This window comes from Diplotaxodon limnothrissa, linkage group LG3 (assembly GCF_057381915.1).
Source record: "Diplotaxodon limnothrissa isolate DT_005_m linkage group LG3, D_limnothrissa_male_GT1.1, whole genome shotgun sequence".
Lineage (NCBI taxonomy): Eukaryota > Metazoa > Chordata > Actinopteri > Cichliformes > Cichlidae > Diplotaxodon > Diplotaxodon limnothrissa.
In genome coordinates this window covers 56,442,646-56,464,902 of record NC_140598.1, presented here as the reverse complement: position 1 = coordinate 56,464,902, position 22,257 = coordinate 56,442,646, and the positions used below count along the sequence as shown (strand labels likewise).

The 22,257-nt window shown below is 44.3% G+C and overlaps 1 protein-coding gene across 3 annotated transcripts in view; it reads left to right on the top strand.

Annotated features, from left to right (window-relative positions):
• The first annotated feature begins 853 nt into the window (after positions 1 to 853).
• Positions 854 to 22,257, top strand: part of LOC146636642 (adhesion G protein-coupled receptor L3) — a 268,557-nt gene continuing 247,153 nt past the window's right edge. For all 3 annotated transcript variants that reach the window (XM_085349627.1, XM_085349626.1, XM_085349628.1), the window contains exon 1: positions 854 to 1,491. The gene's annotated coding sequence lies outside the window, so the exon portion shown is untranslated. The remainder of the gene's footprint in view (positions 1,492 to 22,257) is intronic.

Genomic DNA, 22,257 nt, shown 5'->3' with positions numbered 1-22,257 from the left:
GAAGATTTTCCACAAGGTTCAGGAGTGTGCTCATGAGAATTTTTGACCATTCTTCCACAAGCGCATTTGTGAGGTCAGACACTGGTATTGGATGAGAAGGCCTGGCTTGCAGTCTTGCTCTAATTCATCCCAAAGGTGTTCAGTTGGGTTGGGGTCAGTACTCTGTGCAGGCCAGTGAACTTCTTCCACACCAAACTCGTTCATCCACGTCTTTATGGGCCTTGCTTTTTGCACTCTTGCACAGTCGTGTTGGAACAGGAAGGGGCTATTTCCAAACTTTTCTAACAAAGTAGGGACTTTGAAATAGCCCAAAATTTCTTGGTATGCTGAAGCACATTCTAACACCTGAATTCAATGATTTCAATGGGGGAGTGAATACTCTTGGCTATATAATATAAGTAAAGGGAACAGCTGGAGTTACATGGGATAAATATGTACCAGCCTCCAGCTAAGTCGTCTGAATTACTCTTCTTAATAATCACCTAAAATCTCCCCCCTTCTTTCTCTCCATTAAGCTTTTGATGGACACTTCTTACTCCAGTTATATTCTTAAAAATCGCTGAAGCTTCTGAGAGAGAAGCAGAGGATTTCTTTATAAATATTGCATTCACAGGCGCACACACAGAATGTAATATAACATAGGACTCCTTGCCAGCCTCAGGCGAGATATAGGTGGAGGGTTTTTTCTTCTTCCCCTTGCTTTGCAGGATGTTATCTCGTGTTTGCTGCTAGGTGGAGCCCGAGTACACGGCGAGAGCGGCAGTCCGCATCCGAGTTTTTCCTCTCACCTTTCACTGGCTCTCCAAAACCCCTTGGTCTCCGTACAGAATTACTCCCAGCCAGTGCGCGCAATTGGTTTGTCATAGTCGCAGAGAGCTCAGTTTTTCTGGACCCAAACAACTTAGCTTCTTTTTCTTTTTTCTTCTTCTTCACACTCCTCACCTCTTCCGTGGAGCTTTTCTCACAAGATACCCTCCCTTCCCTACCTCCTCTTGTCCCCACTCCTCATTTGCCCCCCACTTAAATTCATCTGGATACTCTTTTTTTCTTCTATTTTAAATCGTGTGTTGGTGTGCGTGAGCGCATGGTGGCGAGAGGGGCTGCTGGCGTTTTTCAAGCTTTTTACGGGACGTGATGTAGCCTCCCCGCACACAGAAAGGACGCCTTGTGCCATAAAGGGATCTAAGGGGACAGTGTACCGTGGATGCAACGCGAGGAAGCCGCTGTTTCATCACTGGATAGTGGAGCAGCAGCGGCAGATAGAGGCGATTTTTACGGGGATATTGAACGGAGCGACAGGAGGCAACACTTTGGAATCGCTGCCCTCCTCTCTCCCTCTCTCTCTTCGACCCCCATCAAGTCTCTCTCTTTCCCCCACACACACAAACACACACTCGCTGTGCAGTAAAGGACTGTACCTGAAAAGACACTTGAAATTAACGCTGACTTTGAGGACGGAGTGCTATTTCCTCCGCCGTTTCTAAATGCGCGGTAAGTGTGACGCTCGTGTTTCTTCAAAATGCATTTGGCCGTCAGTTTGTGCGCATACCCGCCGCTGTCTTCAGATTTGGGGGGCTTCGGGGCGATGATGATGATGATGATGGGAGTGATGGTGATGATGATGATCCCCGTGAATGGACGCCCCCCTGCAGCGGTGCAGAAACGCTCTGTGTGATGTATAATGTCAACCTCGGCGTCCCCTCCACTCTTTAATTACTTTAGCCGGGCTATCGGTGCGTTCAGGTGCAATCAGCGCCCGTCAGATCGAAATTTGGAAATATGAAATTTCACCCCGTTTTATTTATTTATTTATTCGTGTATTTTTGGACTTATTAAACGTCCTGTTGGAGGGTTAAAGTGAGCTGGTTTCCATACCAATCAAAAGGCGCTTAAAACGACATGTAGTGCTTTCCCCCATTTGTTAAATGTCTTTTTAAATAAGTTGCATATCCGCTGCATTCCTATGAATGAAGTTTTCTTTTTCTTAGTTTCTTTGCCTCATGATTTAAGGAGGATGTCTCGCTGTGGTTTGAATGGGATGCAGCTGAGACGTGATTGCAAGGGCTGAACTGTGCGTGTGTGTGTCTTTCAAAGATGCCCGAATAGGCCTGTGTTGTGTGAGGGTAGATGCAGTGGTGTGAGTGGTCTAAATATTTTATAATAGGTAGACTGTGCCTCAAGAGCGAAATATGCAGTTTATTGGCGTAGGCTGTGCGGGATCTTCATATACCTCCACTCTCAGTCAGCATGACTTGTTTACATTTTCTAAAAGTGTCAGTGTTTGCAGCTGAACGTGTGCTGCAGCGCGGGGAAATAAAACCAAACAAAGCAGCAGCAACCACGCAAATAATGCACGGATTAATTTATGCATGCACGTAAAAAGAGAGAAAGGTGAGTCCTGAGCTGAAGGAAGCCGTGTTGCCCGGCGTCTGTGTGAGAGAAATGCAGGGTTGAGGTTGAGGGGGGGCACTGCACCGAATTCTTTGATGTGAAGACAGCACACTGTCTTTCAACATCAGAATCAAAGCGGAAAAGGTAACTAAGCCCATCGCTTTGAATCGGATCAGAAGTTTTCTCATCGCTGCACAGTGACGCCCTTCATTTCCAATTCATCATTTAGAATATGGTTTGATTTTCTTCCTTCCTTCTTCTTCTACTTGTTCTATTTGATGCTGAATAATATAACAGCTGTGGCCTGTGGGGGTGATCTTTCATGAGTTTTTCAGCCAGGCTTTTGGCTTCTTGTACTTCAGAATTGTGACTAACTTCCACGCACCCCACCCCAGCCCTCCTAAAAACTCCTTTTCAGGATGTCATTAACGCCGTTGTTGGCTGTATCCTTATCTGACAATTACATTCATTATGCCGGGGACTGCAGCACCATCTGTCATATAATCTCCATCGGTGAAAATGCCCCCAAGCAGGCGAGAAGCAGACATGTGCACAGCGTGTGCACAGAAACGCACACAGTCAGTTTTCCTCTACCAACAATAAAAACTTTGCCTTCCTCCTCCAGGGGAAACTGGAGGGGACATCCGATGCTTTATGACTAAACCGCAATGTCAACTTGCACTTTGTTTTTCCACGTGTCTCATCGGTCTTGATTCAGCTAAATGTCGCTCCTTGCGGAATATAAACTAGGTTACATTTAACGTAACAGCGGCTGAACCCGACGTCCGGTGGGATACCTGACGGGACGGAGCTGTATGAAAATAAAATAATTCTTCCCTTGCTTTTCCCTGAGCTGCCGTCACGGTAGGAAAATGGAGCTTGACTCGAGCTGCCGCCTGATGTATTGATTGAATCGGTTGCCTCGGGTAAGGGAACGCGGGGAGATGACGCCAGGTGGGGAGGGATGGACACAGAAACAGCCCTGCTGCACTGTCACTTCTTATGCTCTTAATTGTCTCTCAGCTATCTGCTATTATTTCCCCCCTAACCCTCTTTTTCCTAAGCTCTTAGAAATTAAATCAATTTTCTTTAATTTTATTTTATTTTTCCCGGGAATGATCACAACCCTTCACCTTGAAAACCACTGACATGACTCATTAGAGGCGGCGTGAGAGACAAATTCATGCATGCTTTTGTCTGCTGAGTGACTCACTCCATCGTGCTTTTTTTTTTCTTTTTTCCTCACAGTGTGAGCCCAACACTTTGTGCTGGCACATATTTCTTCCTGTTGCATTGTATTACACTAATATGGGTTAATTCAGTGCCCTTGCTGGAAAGCTCCCCCCCTTCTCATTTTGTCGGATCTCTATGATGCCCCCATCCCCACCCTGTTTTTTTAAAACTCCGCTGATGTTGTGTAGCTTTTCAGCAAGAGAATTTCTCTCCTTAGGCAGCTCCATTTATTTGATTTGATTTTTCTTTTTCTTTCTTTTTGGACACAATTGCCAGTCGGGAGGAATCCAATTTCTCGTTGGCGTATGAATGGAGATATAGGCCTCTCAATTTTCTTCATAGGTTAGCTTATGCAGGCTCATATTATGTACAGCGAGGGCTTTTACTGGTGTATCAATTGGGGGGGGAAAAACCCCACTCTACTCTCCGGAGAGTTGCATTTGTCAACATCTTTTGTGATTTTGCATTCAAATTTAGGGCATTTTAACACAAACCAGAGCCACTGGTAAACATCTTCTAGTTGCAGTCAGCGAGGATTATATAAATATACCGATATATCGGTGCATCCCTGCTAGAAACAGGATTAAAAATGAAGTGCAAACTTTCTGGCTTTCAAGAAATCAATTAGACTCTAGAGATGCTTGACTTGTGCTGTAAAAGCTACCTCTCTGGTGGTAAGTTAAAACCAGCGATAAAGACTCCAAACGCTGTACTAATTGACCCTTATTTGAGAAGCACTACAGCAGAATCACTGAGTAAATGAATCCCTCTTTATTCTCTTACACAACTGCCTGTGGTGTAGTCGTCAGACTGAAACTGCAAACCTGAATAATGCTCAAGGTCACGTACTACATGCACAGCAGCAGAGGTCACAGTTATATTTTCTTTTCTTTGTTTCTTTATTTTTGCGCTCATACAAACAGTGCACAGTGGGACCAGAGCTCTGACTGTGATTTTCTTTTCATTTTGTACATTAGCGCTAATGGAGGAGAGGATTTATTTGTATTATTTATTTAGGAGAAATCGGAAGAGGTGGAGATGGCAAAACACAACACTTGTTTTTTTGGCAACTAGCAATTACTGTAGGGCTAGATGAGATTGTTTGCCTGGACCCAGACCTTTAAATCCATTGTCAAGCATTATCAAGCTGCTGCGACAGGGATATTTTAAACCGTCGGTGCTTGCTTGTTTTTGGCACCCCCGAGGCATGGCGACTGAACGGCAAACGGAGGAAGATCCTGAGCTGTTTGTACACGCTCGTCTCTTAAAACCCCGACACGACGCTATGTTGACATCAGTGTTAACTTAAAGTGATGTTAAATTCCAGGAGAATAGTTTGGTCTTTGGTGATTGGTTCAGTGGAGAAAAAAACACACACAAAAAAATCTCCTTCCCACACGGAAATCGGTAAGCGTTGGAGGCGCTGCCGGACTGGAAATGGAAACTGAGATTAACAAGTTGAGAGTTGTGTTTTCTGTCAGTCTAATGACTGCAGCTGTCCATTGTTTTGGGGCTCCTGGAGATACGACAAAATATCTGAAGCTTTAGAAAGCCTTGTGATTTTAAAACCGTGTTATCATCCAAGATGATGGCTGTGCTTTGATATTTGCTCATACTAAAAGTCTGGGGGCTTACTTACTGTACAGTACAGAAAGAGCCCTGCTGTACTGCCCACTGATATTTTTGCTATGTGCTATTTTTTGGGGGGGAAAGGTCCGAAAAGGCTATGAAGAGTAAATCTAGTGAGGAAAAGGTGCTCTTAGTCCAGAGTTCTGTGGGCTTGCTGAGGCTAACTGCTCCCCATGGAGCTCCCACTAGAATTACATGCCCTCATAAGCCTTCTGTGGTCATACTTGCACCACCAATAGGAAAGCTCAATTGATGTAATAAACAGCTGGGGGATAGCGCAGCAACATCTATAAGAACGAGCTGGGTGAAATCATGACAATGACAGTCATTGCACACCTTAGTAATAATTCTATTCAGCTTTATTTATGCAGTGCCAAATCCCAACAACAGTCATCTCAAGGTGTTTTATATTGTAAGGTAAAGACCCTACAGTAACAGAAAAAACTCCCACTGTGAGGAAGCACTTGGAGACAGCGGGAAGGAAAATCTCCCTTTTTAACAGGAAGAAGCCTCCAGAAGAATCAGGCTCGTGGAGGGATGGCCATCTGTTGACAGGCTGGAGATGAGGGGAGGGAGACAGGACAAAGACACACTGTGGGACAAAGAGCCTGAGTTTACACCTGGCTAGTACTAGGTTAAGCCTTCAGAACTGTCTTCATTCTCACAGCATGGAGTCAACAAGGTGCTGCGAATATTCCTCAGATATTTTGGTCCGTGTTGACATGAAAATGACAGCAAATCTACGAGGCATCCCAAAAGATCTCTATCGGACTGAGATCTGGTGACTCGATGTTATGTTCAAGGAAACAGTTTCTGCAGTCATGGAGGGATAGGCATGATCAGCAACAGCATTCAGGTGACGGCAGGATTTCAACAATTTGATTGGTACAAGTAGGTCCAGAGTTTCAGCTGCTCCAACAGTACAGATTTTACACCTGATGGTTTTCCTGATGTAACCATCCCGTTTATCCTAACTTTTGAGCCGCACTAGGAAGTGCACTAGCTAGTGAACCCCACCTGAGGCTGGATTTGTATCTCCTGGTCTCAAATCAGAGGTCTTTCGCATGTAAGGCAAATGTGTTAGCATGGAGACAGCATGGAGGAACACCCTAAAGTACTTAAAGTGTGTCAGGAAATTATCCCCCCACACCATTGAACCACCAACACCAGCCTCAACCGATGGAGCCATGCTTTCATGTTGTTTACGTCCAAATTCTGACGTTACCATCCGAATGTCATAGCAAAACTCGAGACTCATCAGTCCAGGCAGCGTTTTTCCAGTCTTCTCTGTTGTTAGCTGGTAGGAGGGTCACATGTAGCCCATCTGGTTTCAAACCACAGATGCACTAAATGGTTAATTAGATGAACATATAGTGTAATTAGCAACACTTGGTTCTTTGGACTGCTGGTCAGCACTGATTCTGCAGCTTTTGTATGCAGGTTGACACAGATGTTTGAAGAGTATACCTTTTTTCCTACCTATCATAAGCATAACTCAGAACTGCATAAAATCCATGACAAGTGTGTTTTTTAAAATAAGGACACTACAGAAGAAGAGCTTTCTGAAATCTCATAAAGGCTGTCTAAGTGATGGATTTAAAAAACCTATTTTGCAGTCGAATGATTGTTTATCCCTGCGGCTGGATGCTGACGTGCTAAGCATCACACGAACATCTTCAGGGAGTTTTGTATTTGGTGGCTGATTTTTCTCCTGTGTGTTTTAAATGATAGGTAGCTGTGTCTCCTGTATAATCCTATAAACACACATATGTAGTCTAGATACAGTTTCCAAATGTGCAGGGTTTTTTTGTCTTTACTTTATTTAAACCTGTTTCCTTTAAAAGTAAATAAAGAAATCACCAGCTGGCCACCCGCTGGAGCGGATTCACATTCCTCAGGGCTCTTGGTTTTTCAAACGTCCCCAAGATTGGAGTTATCATGCTGTTAGGAGTGAGACAGGTCAGTCTGCTGGGGCCCTTTCTCTGTCAGGAATGTCACACAAGAAGAAAAGCAAAGGCTGAAAAAAAAAAAAGGAGGCACATGGCCACGGAAAGGTCCTTGAGGTCCGTGCCTCTCAACACTTTAGCTGTCCTGTCTCATAAAGAGCTTGGACACAAAGGTTTTGACACAAGCTTTCACAACCCCATGAACACTAAACTGTAGGAAATGGGGTTAGAGTTGAAATGGAGACTTCAGCTGGTGCTCGATGGAAAGGACGGACAATTAGTTCCCTGATTCTGCGTAGCTGTGGAGACAGTGACCCCGGTGTTTGAGAGCATTTTAGATGCCTTTTAAAATGCCGCTATAGTTGTAGGATGCAGGGAAATGCATCAATATTTGTTACGTCAAGAGCAAAGTTTTAGCAGAGGTTACTCGAGGAAGGGTTTGAATGCAAGGCATCAATATTATCTTTTTTGTGTATTTATTGCAGTGTAGAAACATAACACTTTTACCATTTTTTTTAGATATATAGTAAAATACATGTCAGAAAAACACAGGGTGAGGCAAAAACATCTATTTCTGGATTAGTGAGTTCATCTGGTATTTAGTAAACCCGACCAATTTTCCAACAATGCACCTGTAGTAGCATCATTTTCTGATTTCTCAGGATATTTTGCAGTTTCCCTACATAGAAACTTTGCTTATGTGGGTGTTAATATAGCTGGGTGGTCTGCCTCAGTGTCTTTGGCAAATTATCTTAGAGAACAGTGCAAGCTGGTTCATGTGCTGCTGTTGATAACTCTGTCACAACGTAGGCCTGCTTATATTTCCACAGGAGCACCCTTTCATAGTATTATTTGCTAAATTGTATAGAAAAGAGTGGGTGGGCACGTCCCCGTTCATCCGGTGAATAGGAAAAGGACGTTGAGCAGTTCTTAGGTAGGCGGAAGATCACCGGTTGCATGTGAATTCGACTGTTGCTTCAGTGTTGCTTCCGCTCCCGCACTGGCGGAACACCCCAGTCTTCGGCTGTGCTTTGAATTGCCCTGGCATGTCACATTAATTTATGCATTCAATTTTAATAAAGGCCTGCAAGGCTGGTTCGCTGTCAAGCTCGAGTTTATACGTTACCGTGACCGGTGTCAGTGCGCTTTAAAAAATTCTTATGTTTTTCAGACTGCAGTTTTAATTATCTGCAAGCCAACCCTGCACCCTTAATTTGACACTTAGTTAAGTTGTCCCTGGGGGGGTCAAAACACTTAGCAGGCACATTTTAACACTCAACAACCTCTGCAGGCAGAGATACAAAGACTGCATGACAAGAAGGCGCGAGCACAAAACATTAACTAGCTTCCGCAGATATAAATGCAGAATGCGTGCTTTCTGTTTTTCTTGTAATGCTTGCAGATAAGAGCGGCTGCAGTACATGACCACTGAACAGCAGAAGAGTCCAATCAGTCGCTACTTACTTGATGAAGTAAGCACTCACTGGATCTGTATCTCCATAAAAAGCGGTTTCTCGTACGGCGCTGTTAACACGAGGCCCACGATGGCAGACCCGGACCGGGGAAAATGAAGGTTTAAGAGGGAGGGGGAAAAAGGATAGATTCTCGTCTGGAGTGCAGATATGGACCCAAAAATGTCAACTTAGCATTTAAAGCAAGCAAAGCCACTCTTACGACCCTGTCGGTGGTGTTAAAAGGTATCCAAAAGCTATCAAACTGACAAAGCCTGACGGAGCCGCAGTACATCAGCCTCTTTACTACTCTGTAAAATCTGATACATTTGTCTATGTGCATTTTATAGTATAACACCAAAGTTTTTTTGCTACTATATCGATAGCTTTCTTTTGTTCTGAAGTCCCCTCCTCAACCCCTTCCTTTGTGAACTTTAGACGAGGGAAGAGGATTTCAAACAAAGATGCAATGCTTCTCTGAGACCGAAGCCCTAAAAGAAGTTAATTTATGGCCTGTTTGGGAGGCAGGTTTGGGCTTGAATACATAATAAGGTAGTGCACCTGCAGCCGCATACAAATGAATGGAAATGGACGGTTAGTATTTACGCCTCCCTAAACCATCGGGACCTCCTGATCTGACCACTAATTGGCCAGCAAAGAGAGATGAAGATAGCTTCCTTGTTCTCTGGCTGCTGTATCTGCAAATATCAGGTGCAGATTTGCACATAACAACTTAGCCCCCCTCTCAGTCTAGCCATTTGAATAAAAAGGGGTATCGCTAAATGGTTGGTTGCATTCATGTTTTTTGATGATGAATCAAGAAATAAACCAGGAAGTGATATAAAATTAACAATACAGTCGTTCCTCGTTTATCGCGGGAGTTACATTTTAAAAATAATAGGTGAAATCTGCAAAGTAGCCAAGTTCAAACCTTTGTCCAGTATTATATTACAATCCGAAAAATACGTTAACTTGTACCTTCCTTTAGCATGTCCAGAAGTCCTACTTTTTGTGCAATGGTTAGCATCTTCCACTGCCTTTTGGGTGCTACCGCAGGTGCCTTTGATGGTGCAAAACGTTTCGTAGACATTGTTGTGTTTGTTGAGGAGAAAACTTACAAACATGCGGTACAGCACTTCGGAGTCGCACTGCTAGCGATCGAAGATTTTTGTAAAGTTGCCAAGCTGACCCCATTCTGTACTGTACAGGAGACACGGCACAGAGGAGATTGTTTGACGGTGGTCTACAGCCGATTGGGACGCAGAACGCAATACACTGTAATAAAAAAAAGCAAAAAAATCCGCGAAACAGTCAGGCCGCGAAAGGTGAACCGCGTTATATCGAGGGACAACTGTACTCGTCTCTTGAATCCGTCCTGCAGTGTTAGAAAGCGAACCCCGGTGCTTTGACAGTCCTCTCTGAGTCAACTTGGCGACAGACTTTGCGTTGATGGGAAAAGACCCCTGTGCTCAGTAAGGGACATCGGTTTGCCATGACCGGCTTGAGGAGTGAGGAAAAAAGACAAAAGAGAATGAGGATGTATGCGGAGAAGTACTCAAGGAGTTTATGGCAGCGAGGATTTAAGTCCAGCCCTGAGGATGGTCTGAAGCTTGTTTTTAAAGGTAAAGAAGGTGTCTGCCTCCTGAACCCAACCTGGGAGCTTGTCCCACAGAAAAAGACCCTGATAGCTAAAGGTGCTTCCGCCAACTCTAGAAGTACCACAAGTAATTGGGACCTCTGGGCACAGACGTGTACATGTGCCATTTAAACGATGTCGAGTTTGGGTTGTTTCGTCTCCTTAAGCTCTCTGTTTGTAGCTGTTTTGAGCTTCTTTGTTGTGAGGCACTGAATCGCCTGCCCGCCTGGCACAGACGAACCCTCCGACCCTCGGGTCCTCGGGCTCAAGGCTAGTATGCCGGTTCAGGTATCTATCCACGCTTCAGTTCAACATCTTTGAAAAGATCCGAGCAAACTGAAAAACATAAATTTTAATAGTGTTACGCTGTTATCTGTGGGTTATAAAAAAATCCATTATAACATTTTTTTTTCTGACATGCTTTCAGTTCAAAAGAGCTTGTAATTGAACACAAAACATGAATGCCTCGCAGAAATGTGCATTACAATATCCTGCTTAATGTTTTTAAATTAAAATACCATTTCTCCATTCATACCTGATAAGATTTCCTGAGAGTAGACGCTATTTTTTTTCTTTGAAGGCAGATAATTAAAGTGTTTTCATACACATGGATAGCTCCGCGCTGAAAGATTTATGCTTCTATCGCACGAGGGTCGTTTTCTCTTTTTCTTAATTAAGAGAGGGCATATTTGTCATTTATTAAACCAAGGTGAATTCGTGGAGTTCATCAAAACCTCATTCCATTTGCAACTTCAAAATGTATTGCAGCATTTTAGCGTCTCCTCTCTGAGCTTGTGACTTAAATTGATTTTTTCCTAATCGATGGCACGGGATTGGGTTTAGGAGCGTGGGAGTAGGAGGGGGCCGGCGCTGCACCTCAGCCAGCAGCTTCCTCGGCGGTAGCCCCCCTTTTTTTGTTTTTGTTTTTTTTATTCCCGTCTTTATGAAGCTTTGCTCGCAGGGAATGGCGCATTTTAAATGTGCGCACCTGCAAATCCCCACTTCATCTCAGGTTGGTGTAATGACAGCAGAACTGTGTATCTACTGGCAAATATAAACTTCCCTGCCAGCCCTTTGTCACCTCTGGAATGGAGATGACTGAATTGATGCACCGCCCCAATGGAGCAAAACCGTTTAAATGACAACACATTTTTGTCTCACCTTGAACCTAATTGACTGCCTGAAAGCTGGCGTTTGAAAAGTGCTGACAGCGTGACTCTTCTTGTTTGGAAACGGTAGCTATTGACAGCGCCTGTTCTGTGTTGTTTTCCGACTTCCTGTCACACAGGCATCTGTATTTCATATTCACAAGTGAGAATGCATTGTGCCTTCGGAAATAAAAGGTTTTGTGCTTTGCGGATGGTTCATTCCAGACATAGAAGGCTCATGTTATGGGCTTGATGTCGGTAGGCATTAGTATGTATCACATTCCTGCAGGAAGGAGAAGAGCAAATGTAGCCTAACTATTCGAGGTCCAATTAAAAAATGCAGAATATTATTTAGCCACTTTTTTTCTCTTCTTTGCAGTCTAGTTATTATTTCAAGAGGTGCTTGTTAACAAGACACCTGATGACAAGTAGGTTGATGACCCAGGTGTCCACCGGGGTCTCTGTCAGTCATGACAGCTCAGTGACTGGGTAACAGTTATGCTGTCACTGTAAAAAAAACAGCCACCCCCGTCCTCCTCTGATTCCACTCGTACATTGGTCTCGCCTGTGTGATGTTGAGCTGCCTTGGCGCAGTGGTGGCAACAGTGGGATTTCTTAGAAGGGAGCCACAAGACTGTAATCAGTCATTATGTCAGAAGCGAGCCCCATGAGCCCCGCTCCGGCTCATTCAGCCAAATAATAAGCAGCAGATAACGGCACTGGCGTGCAGGCAGGAACAGAGCCCCCGTGGGCTACGAGCTGGAGAAACGGGGGTCTTTTGCTTGTCGCCTGCATGCGCAGAGACCTCACCTCGGTTCGAGGGCCGTATCGGGCGTTTTATGTGGCGTGCAGAATTTTTCACCCCTCTCTTCCGTTACGAGCAAACACATCTCGGGGGTCCTAATAGGCGACGTGTGCGTTAAGAAATCGACACTTTGTGTCCCTTTTGGTAATTTTCAGCATTTCGCCTAACGACTGCAAGTAGAAATGTGACTTTTTAGCTGCGATGTGGCTAAAAACGCAGAGCAAAAATGTTTTCCTTCTTAGTTAAGTTCTTATTTCAGATGTAGTACTACAGATTGTGCACACAGATGAATTTAAACGATGTTGTTTCCTCACGTAATCCAGTCTTTTTGTAATACTTCTTAATGCAGTACATTGAAAGCCTGATTCTGTCCTGATGGAGGCTGGTTGGAGACACAAATACCAGAAGCAATAAAGAAAATAAGCCCAGTAGGGTTGGGTCCCCCCCTCCCTTTCTCTTTACCCGACAATGTTTGATTTCTATTATTTTTGTATTTAAAATACACATTGGATTATTGCCAGTAAACCAACCTAAACGCAGCCACAGATGGCATCCATAAAGCCGTTTTTGTTTAGTTGTTTTCCAACGTGCAATTTCTCAAATGCCACCACAGGACTGCAGACTATGTGATATTGAATGATGAAACAGCCTCCCTCCCCCCTCCTCTTCGTAAGCCCAGATCGCTTCAGCCCCCCCCCACCCTCTCGGAGTTTTGTCATTCCATAACAAGGGTCACAGGCTCCCATTGTCTCATGCTCTAACATTCCTCAGCATGGTAGTATTGACTGGTTCTGCTGGGTGAGCGGTGCCATATAACATCCATACATCACGGGGAAGGCAGACTGACAGACAGTGGGAGTTGAGATGTCAGATCGGCCTCTCCAGGCAAATGACATCCACTCCCCTTCCTGCTCTCCACAGTGATTCTCTATCTTCTGACAGTGTGCGCTAGTTGCGAGCACCGACCCTTCCCCACATCCCCTCCACTTCTCTGTTCCTCGCGAGAACACTTGACATGCTTATGATATAAATTTTTCTTAAGGGTGGATGGCAGAGGAATAATGCTCCCTCCAATTAATGCGTTTGAAGCTGTTCAGAACATACAGTCATGCAAAGATGGAAACGTTATTTGTTCACTGACTTCCACATCATAATTGGTTCACTACCCTGTGCATGCAAAGATTGATAGCTAGATTAATCTCATCAAAATGTTAAGCTTTTATAATCTTCTCATGGACCCCTTTTAACCCTCTCATACATAATAAATGCAGCTAAAAGTCAGGTTGACATGGAGCAAATAGCTTAACACAGTAAGCATGCTAGTCCTGCTTGGGGAAATTGTGAAACTGCAGACAACTGAGTTAACTCGGGTCAATGTAGGTCAACCCTTTGTGGAATTCATTTTGCCCTTAATGATTAATAAGGTAGTAGTTATTGCTTTGGAAGCAATCAGTGGAATGCTGGAGCTCGGCAGTCATCTGTAATCCTGTTTTATTGCACCTGCTGTTGTCTTTTTCTAATATTTCTGTGTGCTGTGCAGTTTCCGCTAATGAACAAGCCGTCATCGATCGGTATGGACAACAAGGATCACCTTGTTCTGCCGTTGCCCGACTGTTCAATCCCGAAGCGTTTTTGTCTCGTCTTGAAGAGACAATCCGCCCCTTTTGACAGCGCCAAACCAAAGGTCCATTTAGCGTGAGTTGTGCTGTCACTCATGAGCGCTCTGAAAGGTTAGGCTCCTGTAATCTTGTTTATGTTTTTGGTCAGTAGTAAGCCTCCCTAAGCCAGCTTTGTGTCAAACACAGCTGGAGAGGCCTTTGCAATTGCAGCAGTGCAGAAATAATTGGTCCAGCAGCTTGGATGCAGCCATGACACACAGGTAATTTGGTAATTTCTGTCTCTCAGCTGGTGTTATCAGTGTTGGACGCCGCGTGTAAATAAAAAAAATAGCTTCACACTTTTTCTGTCGCTTTGATAGGAATTAAACACGACAAACAAGGTTTTGCGGGTTTTCCGATTGCTTTCTGAGGTCACAGATTCCTGTTGTGATAATAATACAGGAGTTAAAATGAAGCAGCTAATATCATCAGTGTCTCGACCTCTTTTTCCATTTCTTGGTGCTGTTGTACACATCCAGTCACCAAACAGCTGGACGATAACCAACCTTCAATAATGACGGGTCCTTCATACGTGATGCCATGACATTCCTGTGGGAAGCCTTTTTCCCCTTTGAATTTAGTCCTGATGACTTGGAGCAGGATACATCCAGCTGATGGAGAAATTTGGATTGGAATGTCCATAGAAGCCACTTTTAATTATACTGGCAGTAAAGGTTGAAACTGAGTTGGAATGAAGTGCTTTTTGTGCATCGATTTTTTCGCCCTGCATCTCCAGACGCCTCTGAGGGAGGCAGAGACAATTGTAACCTTCGCTATCGCTGCACTGCAGACAAACAAGGTGGGCTTCGTGTATGACTTTCCTGCTTCTTTTTCTTTTTTAATACAATAAGAGCATGCACATCAAACAATGCTTTTTATCCAATTAGGGAGTACAACTGAATTGAAAAGGAACTCAGGTCTGGAAAGATGCCACCTGAGCACTTTATCTCGATGGGGTTTTGATGATTTTTGTGATCTGTTTTGACATCTGACAAAGTTTGGCCAACCGTTCGTGGGGATTTTTGTAACTTGGATGACAACGTGTGACAAAGCTTGTGGATGGATCCCTCGAGTTCTTTCTGCACGTTTACCCTGAGGATTCGTGCCCATTTCAGACACGGCGTCTGGTGATCTCACCTGGGTATCTGGAGAGTTACTGCCACCTTGAGTGCCCTCGGGTTCTCGTAGGAGTCCTGTCCGACTCAGCTGTGGTACACGACTCTAAAAAGAGCTTTTACGTCGGAGTCAGACGACAAGTGTATCTTTTGTTTGCCTGTTTTCAGATGACGCTTCCTCCTGTTTTCTTGAGAACTTTTCCCGACCGCGAGCTTTGCACAGTCACACCAACAGATGCGGCAATTCGTCATGCATAAGAAACCCCACTCTGGCAGCCATCTGTCTGGTTGTGTCTGTTACCATGCACCGGCAGTTTGTTTTCATATACAATTTTAATGGAATTCAAAATATGCTGAACCAATCTTACGACCTACAAGCCTTGTTTTAAAATTTCATTCTCGACCTATGCGTAACCCATGTAACTGAAACCGAGAAAGATGCTGACAGTCAACAGTTTCTGAGACCTGTGGAAAGCTTTGCCATTTGGTGTCTCGCTATCCTGTTACCTCAGCTGCGTGGATGGAACAAGTTATCACGCCCAGTTAAAATGTCGTCTGGTCCACAAACCCGATTCCTGGAGGACCAGCATCTTTTCTTATATTTCGCACGGACCAGCAGCTAGTCCGTCTCAGACATATTTTAGGCAAGAGCTGCCTGGGCTGAGTGAACACTTCATATTTAGGGCACTTAATGCCAACCACTCACTTCCTGTGAAGTCCGTGGAAAATTAATCGACCATCACGAAAACTCTGTAGTTAGGAGTTGTGCAGTGTTACAGCAGAACTAGGGCCTGACCCATATTATCTGCTGATTTTAGCTATTTGCCAATTTCAGTCGTTTTAGGGGTATGTTGGCGACATGCGTTTGTAACACCATAAACACAAGTTGACATATAGGTATATATAGTCCAATATAGCTGATTTTTAACTTATTAAATATTGGTATTAAATGGTAAATGGACTAGTTCTTATATAGCGCTTTTCCACTCTTCTGAGCACTCAAAGCGCTTTACACAACTTGTGCATTCACCCATTCACACAAGCACAACTGACATTCACACACATTCATACCCCGATGGATGCATCGGAGAGCAATTTCGGGTTAGTATCTTGCCCAAGGATATTTGGCATGCAGACTAGGGGAAGCCGGGAATCGAACCACCAACCTTCCGATCAGTAGATGACCTGCTCTACCACCTGAGCTACAGCCACCCATGGTCGTAGTTTAAGAAGGATTACGGTTAATGAAAGGGAAATTGCAGGTCTGTGGCTGGAGGTGAAATGTTGTCTTTAATTGATAAAGTCAGATATCCAACACTACCATCCAACCATCTATAGTTGTAAACCTATAGATACAAAAAACTAATCTTAACACCACATTTGTCGCTATTCCATATTCACTTCATTGTACAATTATTATCACATTATAATAATAAATAAAAGGGTAAAATGTACTAATTTGAAATGTGAGCACATTGGAAGAACTCGTGAAACTCTGGAACATTGGATAGTTATACAATGCTATTTCTTTTTAAAGTATTTTAATTTAAATGTTCAGTAATTTATTTTGGCTAACTTTGCACCTGGCAGCTATTACATGTTTCGTAGTTATGGGAAATGAACTTTCATGAAGGATGAATACTTGGTTATGTCGGAACGCTTTTGGGGCAAGACAATTAAAACACATGGTCGTAGTTTAAGAAGGATTACGGTTAATGAAAGGGAAATTGCAGGTCTGTGGCTGGAGGTGAAATGTTGTCTTTAATTGATAAAGTCAGATATCCAACACAACCATCCACCAAGCAAACGGCAAACACTTCGTTGTGCACTGAGGATATTTGGCTAAACCAGATGCAGTGTTTGCTTTTTTTGCATTTACCGAAAACAGGTAGATATGGCACATGTGCTGCCTGCATCAAAGAGCAGCTTTTACATCAGTATGTCTTCAGTTTGCGATTGAACAGATTGCTGCTCACGTCCATGATATTTTCTTGTTTCTTGTCAGTGACAGTCTGGCATTACAGGTGGGTTTTGGGGAGGAGGGGTTAAAGGCACTTTTAGATTGTATTGTAAAGGTTATCCTTGTTTTGTTCAATACCCCGTAGAGAAAATGCATGTAAGGTAGAGAATCGGTGCCGCCCTGTCTTCTAACTTTTTTTTTGCCCAGACTAGCAACTGGGTTTTTTTCTTCATTTCACTGAATCCAGTTACATTTGGTCTTTGCAGGTGGCCTGATGAAAACTTGGAGCTTATCTCCTCCTGTGCTGGCGAAGAACTAAACCTGTTTCTACAGCCCATATAGTAAGATAAAACAGTCCATCGCCACATGGTACCGCAGAAGCATGGAAATAATGCAATGCAGGCGTTCAGTAATAGAAAAATGCTCATCATTTTTTGCTGGGCTTTTTCTCCCCTCAGGGCTACATGTTTAATATGACCCTACAAATGTGATTTAGCTGGCAGGTAGCCTTGGGACTCGGAGGAAGAGACCTTTGCCGCTCAGTACGTGGCAACATTGTATCTAGGTTAAGGTTATCGGCTGATAGTGGATATTTTGAGCAGCAGAGGAAATCTTACAGAAGAGGCGCGTTATCGGGACGAAGGACAAACAGCACATACAACAAAAACCTTTCAAACTCGCTGGTTACTTTCCCGTTCTCTGTGATAATTTGCCGTTTGATCCCTTCACAGCACCTACCCGCATCTTCCCTGTAAACGTTGTGTTGCCGAGCATCAAATTCCAAAGACGTGTTTTCCGTCAACTCTCATCCCACCCCGTCTATATTCATCCCCGATTCAATTACTTTTTTGGATTCAGCGGAGACTCGTTCTATGCTATATTGCTCTCCGATGCGTTTTGCCACCCCACAGATTTATGTCGGAGCTGAAGGATGGCTGTCCAATTTTCTGCATGGATAGCAGTGCTGGTGGCATTGTGTCTGTGTGCGCGCGTGTGCGTGCGAGCGTTTTAAAAGCTCTTGTCAGATGTGCGTTAAAGACGTATGGACCACACTGTCGTGCGATTCTTCCGCGCGTTGCCCATTTCTGTCACATCCTGCCGTTAGCTTGTGTATCACAGTGGTTTGTCATGCGAGTTGCTTTGATCTGTCTGTGTACGCGTGCACGCTGGTGTGCGTTGTGCTGTCACTTTGGTCCTCCTTGTAAATAAGGCGAGAACGCCGAGCTGGAAATGAGTCAAAGCACTTACATTAGTTGTTGAAGTGTTTTGGAGAGTAACTGATGGTGTACGTTGGACTTTAGGCCTTGCTGCATATTGTGGATGGATGAAATGGAAATCAAACTGTGCTATATTATGATGAAGTGTACAACTGCGCACTTATTCGCTCTTCCGAGTTCAAGTTACCAATCTTAGTCTGATCTGTATGATCCAAGGAATTCACTGGGTGCTTCAGTGTTGCGTTTGAGTTCTGACATGAGTATTGGAGGTAACTGTGCCCACTCAATACACTGGCTGTAAATGTCTGCGTTAGAACCGTCCCAGAAGCAGGTGTGTGTGACAGAAGCCAAGTCAAGTTGCACAGAGCAAACCAGGAGGGCAGGAAGTCAAAGGAAAAGCAGAAAGAGTACAGGCAACTTCCAAAATAAAAGTCCCAGTGCAGATTAAACCATCTGCTTGTGACTTTCTGACTGCTCCCCGCGTGACCTGAGACTGTGCAACGAACATCAAAAAACATGAAAAACATGAAATGCAACTGCACAAACAAGCACTTTCTGTATTCCTTTGGTAATTCCTCAGCTATTGTGTTCATTTCCACCTCGATATGTTTATTAGTGGACTCGAGTTGCTTCTTATTTACGTGACACCTTTCTGGACACGCACACCTACTCTGAAGGGTCTCGGTGCAGTTATTTTGGTCCTCACTCGAGTCCAATTACTGTGGTTACATGTGCACATAGAGGAGGAGTGAGGAGTGTTTGTCCTCTGGGCCTCACCTGTAGGGTGTAGAACCGCTGCCTCAGTTCATCCACTGTCTAAAAGGAGCTGTTTTAGCTCCCGTCCCCCTCCTTTTATCTAACGTTCATCAAATTGATCAAAAGGTTTCCACAGCAGGTAGGTGGGACACCCGCTGTGGGAGATAGCCATATTGGGAATATCCACTCTCACTGACATCATACAGAACCAAGCGAAGAAAACCTGTCAGAAGCCGCTTTTGGAGCATTTAGACCCTGAGCTTTTGTTTAAGATGGCTACATTGTTACATAAATAAAGACAAGGCTCACATGCCCACTTTATTCATCCACACAGAGACCTGTTGGTCCACATTAAACCCAGTTTTTAGCTCGAGGAGTCAAAGTTATCAGCGCAGAAACTGTAGACAACCTCAATCTGTCACATATCAGTGGACAGCTCCCCAGCGTGAGGTCACACAGCCCATTACTGCGGCGATGCCATTATGTCTTTCTCTGTAGTCAGAGTGAAAGGTTGCCGTGCCCCCGGATGACCACCCCCACCTCACAGGGGTCCTGTGATATCTCGGTTGTCTCCTTCCAGGCCTGAATGGGCACATTGTGCTGCCGCCCGCTGCTGTTCTGCAGACCACTAGGTTCCTTCACACACACCTGTCAAGCCATGTCCTCGGCGCCTTGGGTACTGCGGCACTCCACAGCCACCCCCTCCTTCCAGCACACACATGATCGCTGAACCTTTGCACACCCGTAGAAACACACGCACGCACACATCCGAAAAGCAGTGATACATGAACAAATAATCACTTGGACCTATGTAAAGACGCGGGCGTGTATACACAGAGACACACACAATTGAATTTCGCCTAAACACAGAGCATGCATGCATTCACATGGAGCAGCACCCAACAAACACACACACACACCGTTATAGAGTTGGAGTTTATTGGAAACACGCCTCGCTCGCTAAGCCAAAAGTTATATTCAGTGTGGAGCTCGGCTTCAGAATTCAGAAAGGGTCAAGTTCCATATTTGACTGGATGGGGACGGCAAGGGCAGGAAAGGTTGGTCGGGGTGCACGCATTTGCACATGGGACCCCCTTCCCATTGCATTCAGGAGTAAATTACCTGTAACTCGATCCACAGGTTCAATCAGTTGCAGATTTTTGGTCTTGAAGCGGAGAGGAGGCCTGCTTCGGGGATAGCCACAGTATCCCTTTCTCACAGGGAAATACATATACCGTAGTTAACGTTAGCTCCGAAAAGATTATCCAGTTAAAAAGTAACTAATTTGAAAATGACTCATTAATTAGTTTTGATTACAGTATTTCCCGGACTACAAAGCGCACCTAAATATTAGCCGCACAAGCTAAAATCAGGGGAAAATCCTGTTTTGTACATACATTAGCCGCACCTGACCAAAAGCCGCAGGTGTTTCAATGTTGACTTATCATATGTAAGAGAATATGCACAAAGGGAATTGTCAGGAAAGAGATGGCTGTTTGGAGACATCACTTTTATTAATATTTTGAAAAACAAGTTATGGGTACATATTTGCACATGTAGTACATAACAGTAACCTACAGCACACCAGAACAATAGATTCGGACTACCTTTTAGGCTCAGGTGCAGTGACACAGCTTTAACAAGAAGAAAAGTCAGTCATTCACCACCATCTTTCTCTTCTTCCTACGCACTAAAACCACCAAAGTCCTCTTCTCCACTGTCGGATACAAACAGGCTCATGATGGCTTCGTCATCCACTCTCCGCTTCTCTCCTTCGTTGTCACTTTCAAAACCAAAGAAATCCTCATTGTCAGTGTCAGAGTCGAACACCCTCAGAAGGGCCGTGGCGGTGTCCTCCTCTCCATCATGCAGCAGTCCAGCCCTTCAAAATCCGTTGGTGATCGTGGATGTTTTCGCACTTTTCCACGCTGTCAGAATCCACCGGTGGAGTTGGGCATAACTTGCTTTTCGCAAGTTTATCGCCGCTCATCATCCACGACTCCCGCTGAACGCGTAGCGCTACTTTGAAGTTTGTTTTTCGCGCTACTTCGTACGGCACTACGTTGCCTGGCGGACGGACATGTGACTAACATACCACTCTTGAACCCCGATCCTTCCGCCAGGCAACGTAGTGCCGTACAACAGCGGAACAAACAAAACAAATCGTCTTACGATATGACAAAAATCACGGACAATCCATAGAAAAGCCGCACCTGACTAAAAGCCGCAGGGTTCAAAGCTTGTGCAAAAAGTAGCGGCTTATAGCCCGACATTTACGGTAATTATTTTGGAGCTGCTATTTTCAATAGTACAAAAAGATTCGTGGCTCTGGAGAATTTTAAGGGTAATTTTCACAGTTTTCTGCTGTTTAGCAGTCTAAGCGATTAGCCCTGAGTCATTACAACTCTGAGAAAGCTGACAGGTTTAAGCTCTCAATCAGATCCAATTGTCTTTCACTTTTTTCTTGGGTTGCTTGGGTTTATTTTAGGACCTCTCATAGACTCAACAACCGGCCAATTTATCTAAAATCGTTCCAAAATGTCACGGTTCTACGTGACTTGACACACGCGGGAAAAAGCACCCAAGCGTGCGTCCTGATCTGTCGAACGCACTCCTCTGTTTTATGACGTCTCATTTGCATCTTCCCTATCTGTCTCTCTCTCTCCGTGGCCTTGCGCCGGTAGCCCTTCACAGAACAAACGCGCCTCTGCGTGTGACATTATCATCAAAGAAAAATGCTAAATGCCTCGATTGTAGATGCACGCGCCGTGCACCCTCGTGAAGGACCTACGTGTCAAGTCCCACTAGTGTTACCCATACAATTTTCCCCTCTATTGACTTTTATGTTCTGTTGCAAGGTTGGTCATCATGGTGGGAATATATATGCATTCTAAATAAAGACGTGTGTGATAGTAATAATGATATTGCTCTACCAAGGTAAACAGCTCTGAAGAGGGAGTTGTGGTGTGAATGTGGTGTTTTGACAGCTTTATTTTTTGACCATAGGTTTTTGCACGTTTGGCGTTGGCTGCTTTTTTTTGTTTGTTTTTTAGAGAAGCCTCTCTGAGCTTGGCTTGTTGGTGAGATCATGTGATAACACAGAAATCTGGCTGTGGCTTGAGAAGCAATCTAGGGCACGAGGACTACAAAAACATGATATTTACATAAATATTCAAACGCATGAGCCTGCATACACCCACGTATGAAAATTTAAAATCGAGGTGCCGCGTACCACTTTAGCTGAATGCTTCATACTCGAGGCTATGTGTTCATCGACTTGTTTTGTTTGTGCTTTTCTTCCCCCCCCCCCCC